The following is a 6,000-nucleotide window of genomic DNA, read 5'->3' as shown; positions in this document are numbered from 1 at the left end:
TCTCCTAAGATAGAAAACCTAGTCGGATGAATTTTCTCCTAGGATAAACGTCTTAGTCAGATGAATCTTTCTCCTAAGATACCAAAAAAAACAAAAAAAAAGAGAAAAAAAGGGCCTAGTCTGATGAATTTTCTCCTAGGATTAATGTCTTAGTCTGATGAATTTTTCGCCTAAGATAGAAAACCTAGTCTGATGAATCTTCTCCTAGGATCAAGATCTTAGTCGATAAATTTTTCTCCTAAGATAGAAAACCTAGTCTGATGAATTTTCTCCAAGGATCAAGATCTTAGTCTGATGAATTTTTCTCCTAAGATAGAAAACCTAGTCTGATGAATTTTCTCCTAGGGTAAACGTCTTAGTCTGATGAATCTTTCTCCTAAGATACCAAGAAAAAAACAACAAAAAAGAAAAGAAAAAAGGACCTAGTCTGATGAAATTTCTCCTAGGATAAACGTCTTAGTTTGATGAATCTTTCTCCTAAGATATAAAACCTAGTCTGACGAATTTTCTCCTAGGATAATTTGAAAAAAAGGAAGTCTGGATTTGAAAAAAAGGGTCAATTTTTAGTTTTCTTAAGATTATCAATGTTTAATTTTCTTGAAATCAAGGGGTCCTACCTGGAGAATAGGGTCAGTCTTTACTTTAGTCAAGCTTAATTTATAGTTTTCCTAGTCTATTCTTTAGTTTACCCTCATCGTTGCATCAATAGTACACGTGGTTTACAATTTTACTAACAACTCACAAATCTTCCTAGTGCAAACTGGGGCAGAAAAAATTTCTTTTGTTTTGTCTGTTTTGTTGTAATCAGGCGTCCACTTGGAGAACAAGGGAAGACAACTCAAGTTTCAAGGGAAAACAGTTTTGAAGGAAGACAATTCAAGTTTCAAGGGAAAATGGTTCAAGGTGCAAGGGAAAACAGTGTCAAGTAACAAGAGAAGACGATTCAAGTTCAGCAATCAGGCGCCCACCTGGAAAAAAGGGGAATTCAATTCATAATGCAATTCAGATTAGCAACAAAAGAAGCTTGCATCAAGAATGCGAGTCAGCAGTCCAAGATGATCAACATAAGTTAGTCACAATCCAGAATAAAAAAAAATAAAAAGAAAGATAAGAAGTGAATCCAAATGCAGAAGTTAATGAAAGATGTGAGTTGCTCAAGACAGGACTGAGGTCACAAGCTCTGCATGTCCCTTTTTGGTCTGAAAAGCTGAAGAGGAACGAACTAGCACCTGCAACTAGCAAGCGTCAATGTTCAAATCTAAAGTCCGTATGAAGAACCACTCAAGACTCAAGATCAAGCTTCAGAAGACTTATAGATAGGAATCTTGTAACTCGTAGTTGGTAGGCTTATCTAGTCTTTTTCATGCTTTAATTTTTGATGTAACACCAGGACTGCGGACCGGAACCTCGGCGAAATGGCACCTCAATCGGCTCTCCACCTCGGCATACTCCATCACCTCATTCACCTCTGAACTACACGTGGCCTGATTCCTTTATAGCCAAGGATATGTAGGCAGCTCAGAAACCAGGGCTCGGTCACATTCCCCTTTTCTCTTAGTTTTAGTCTCTCCAAATAAGGGTCGTGTCAAAAAACCTGTCTAGTCGTTCTTTGTCTGAAAACTCTTTGCGTTTCCAGTCAAAGAGGGACAACTGTAGACATGTGATTTTTGACCCTCCCCAAGATTTTTCATATTTTAGCACGTAAATATTTAATTTAGGCCAATATAGCTATTTCAACTCATTTTTACTCTTTTACCTTATTTTATCACAAGAAAATGAAATTTACAATAAACAAATATTTTAGTTTACGCATCTTTCATAAATTTAAATAAAAATATACAAAAAATAGTAGCTTATTTTTATTTTTATATATAATCTTGAAAATACAAAAATAGTTTCATATTTAGTATAGTTTAGTTCAATTAATTAAAATTAGTTTTATATTTGTTTTTATTATAATTGTATATAATTTTAGAAGGAGGAATTAGTTTTGGGTTGGTTTACCCCGTCTTTATGAATCTTGTAGTCCATTTTTTTTAGTCTTTGACTCAATTCCCTAGCCCATAATTCCTAGGCTCATACCCCTAACCTAATCCCTACCCCTATATATAGTATCTAATACCTAAAATAAAACTACACCCTAAAGAACCTAGAATGGCGGAAGAACTTAGCAAAAGGGGACATTCCCCATTTTTGGAAAGGAGCTGCATAGACCTAGCTAAGGGACCTTTCAGCTGTGACCTTCCAAAAAGGAAAAAGAATGAAGGCCTAAGCTGGATCTTCTTCACAAAAAAATAAGAAAAAAACCTTTAGCATAGTTAAGCTCCTTCTTCTCCGATTGAAACAAAGTCATCTGCACACCCATCATCCAAGCTTGAAGATCAGCCAAAAAACACCCCATTACAACCCAAATTTCAACTCCAAAAAAGCTAGGAAAAGCATCTGCAAAACTCCCTGAAACTATACCAAATCCGCATCGAAATCAGCTCGAAATCGCTACCCAAATCCGGTCGAGTTGAATCAGTTCGGGTCGCCGATTCCGGTCCAGATTCGAAACGCAATCGAGGTGCTATTATCAGATTCGGTTTCTAGTTCATCTTTGACTAACGTCGTTGTTGTATAAACATTATTTTCGGTAAACATTTGATTCTTAGAAGAAAAAAAATTCTTTTTTTTCTTTTCATTTATGTTTCTAAAATCGTGTGTGTTGTCCTTCATAAATAATTGCTTGGATTCTATAGTTACCTTGCATGCAGTAAAGTATGTGATTAGTGTCTTTTTATTTTGGTTTGTTTTTTTGTAGTGCTATAATTATATAAATTATATGACTGCTAAATTTGTCGTTTAACGAAGGACTTCATGAAGCATTCTCATGATTGAAGTTCTCATTTATGTGTTAGTGTATTCGTGGTAGAGTAGTTGCTATGTTAGAATTACTGATTCTTTAATTTAGAATATGGATTGGTTTTGAGTTGTTGGGTTTGGTTATACAAATTGGAATTAAAACGAACATTATCTTGAAACAAGACTGTAATTTAGGTTTTAGACATAATTAAATGGATCTAAGTATTGTTGTATATGTTCTTATGTTAGTTCTAGCTTTATTTTGTCCATTTGGAACGTTCATAACTAGTGTAGAAAATACTTTGAACATCGAAGTTTGCTTTAAGTGCATTATTTTAATAAATTATTTCCTTAAACTCGGGTGTGCATTTCATGTGACCCAACTCCAAATCTTAACAATGTTAGATAAAATGTGTCGAGAGCTGCGGGTGCATTTATGTGATGCGGTTCAAAACGCGTTTTATATGATGTTGAATTTTTCTTAATTAAATAAAAGCGGTCATAAAACTAAAATTTGCACATAGGTTCATAATTGTTTAAATCAGATAATTAAGCCGAATATAATAGTTGAGCGACCGTGCTAGAACCACGGAACTCAGGAATGCCTAACACCTTCTCCCGGGTTAACAGAATTCCTTACTCGAATTTCTGGTTCGCGAACTGTTAAACAGAGTCAATCCTTCCCTCGATTCGGGATTTGAACCGGTGACTTGGGACATCATAAATCTCCCAAGTGGCGACTCTGAATCTTTAAATAATTAATCCCATTTTGATTGTCACTTTAATTGGAAAAAACTCCCTTATACGCCCCTTTCCGGGGGTGTAGGAAAAAGGAGGTGTGACAGGCCCGGGGGTCGGGTTTTGGTAATTTCGGGATTTGTGCCCTTTATTGATTGTTTTTGCTTGGGCTTTGTTCCCTTAGCATACTTTGACGTCCTCGTTCTAATTTTGGATAGATTTGACGCGCGTGGAAGCCGATTCGAGGGGCAAAGGCGTCGCGAGCTAGAGATTTAGCCGATTCGAGGTGAGTAATGATTGTAAATAATGTTCTGAGGGTTTGAAACCCGGATTGCACATCGTAGTGCTATGTTGAAGTGAGACACATGCTTGATGACGAGCGTGGGCTATTGGGAACTGTGACTTAGTCCGTCCCGGTTGATGATTTTACCGCGTATTTGACTGAAAACTATTTGCTATCATCATTATTTGGGCTGAATGCCATATTTGGGCTTCGTGCCAATATTTGAACCCTTCGGGGATTTTCATTACTATTTCCTCACTGTTTTGACTTTATACTCGAACTCAGTCATGTTATTTTCGACTGTTTTCATACTCAGTCATGTTTACTCAGTTTTAAGACTTAAATGATATTTTAAATGATGTTTGGGCTGAGAAACACTGTTTTACTATTGCCCGAGGGGCTTGCGAGTATTTTTGACTGAGTAAGGCCGAAGGCCTAAGTTGTGAGGAAACACTAATACTGATTTGAGGCCGAGGGCCTGAGATATATATATGCCACGAGGTGGTTTGATTTATATGAGGCCGAGGGCCTAGTTTGATGCCACGAGATGGCTTGTTATTACACTTGGGCCGTAAGGGGCCCCTCCAGGAGTCTGCACACCCCAAGTGAGCGCGGGTACCTATTGTGATATGAGATTGAGTCCGAGGGGCTGTTATTGTTCTAAGATGTTGCCCGATGGGCGGATGTGGTGATACTGTGCCCGAGGGGCAAACTTCTATTTGTTTACTTTACCTTAAGTACCTGTCAATTACTTGTTTACTTGTTGAAAGAGGATTTTACTTGACTTTTCACTGTTTTACTACTTTTAAATGGTTTTACTGTTTCATTATAGAATGCCTTGTGCCTTACATATTTTTTTTTTTACTTTCAGTCGTTATTTATATTTGTTACTCACTGAGTTGGAGTACTCACTTTACTCCCTACACCCTTCTGTGCAGATTCAGGCGTAGCTGGTTCCGCTTCCGAGTGCTGATTCCTCCAGCTTCAGGCGGGCTTTCGGAGATTACGAGGTAGTTGTTGATGTTCGCAAACCCATGTCTCTACTCCTTTATCACTTCTATTTCCCTTCAAACAGTTGTACTAGTTATGGATTTAGCAGAATTATATTATGACTTATAGATGCTCATGACTAGTGACACCCCGGTTAGGGCTGTGTATGGGTGTTCTTCCGCGTATTTATGTTAACATTGTTATTTTGAATTTATTTTATCATGATTAGACCGTTTCTTAAATGCTTAACTGTTAATAGTTGGAAAATGAGAAGTGTCGGCTGGCCTTGTCTTCACGAGAGGCGCCATCACGACCGGGTCCGGGTTTGGGTCGTGACATCAATGCTCACCACCTGCTGATAAGAAATATTCATATCCAACTCACGAGACATTCTAGACTTGATGCTGGGAATAAGGCCCTCAATAAACCGGCGAACCCTCTCGTGAACAGTAGAAACCAAGGCTGGTGCATGCCTAGCCAAACTAGTGTAACGGACAGCATACTCTATGACAGTCATAGCATCCTGGTGCAAATGCTCAAACTCTGCGCGCCATGCATCCCTGAGGCTCTGAGGAACATACTCTCTCAGGAACAGACCTAAAAACTAAGTCCAAGTCAGTGAAGCAGCCTCATCCGGAATGTCTAACTCATAGGTGCGCCACCACTCACAGGCAACTCCTCAAAGTTGGAAGGTAACGAAGGAAACCCCACTCGATCTTGATATACCCATGGTACGGAGAATGCGGTAACTCTCATCTAGAAATCCCAGAGCATCCTCCGATGCTAGACCACTGAATACAGGAGGCTTGTACCTCTTGAACCTCTCAAGCCTCAACTGCTTCTCCTCAGAAATCGCTGCCCTGCCCTCAAGCTGAACCGGCACTGCAGGCGGTACAAGAATAATCTCAGGGACCTGGTCAACATGCACTAGCTGCTCAGGAGTGCGGGCGGGGGGAGTCTGTGCTCTTCCCTAGCTTGAGATGTAGTTGCAGCAAGGGGAAGCAACCCTGCCTGAGCCAGAGTGGCGTACATGCTCATGAACTGTGCCAGAGTCTCCTGAAGAGCTGGAGTAGTAGTAGCAGTAGGCGTGTCAGGTGCCTGGACTCCGGCTGGAACTGCTGGTGGTACCTCAGCGGCAGCTCGCA

This window comes from Nicotiana sylvestris, chromosome 1, assembly GCF_000393655.2.
Source record: "Nicotiana sylvestris chromosome 1, ASM39365v2, whole genome shotgun sequence".
Taxonomy (NCBI): Eukaryota; Viridiplantae; Streptophyta; class Magnoliopsida; order Solanales; family Solanaceae; genus Nicotiana; species Nicotiana sylvestris.
Note: the sequence above shows the minus strand (reverse complement) of the source record.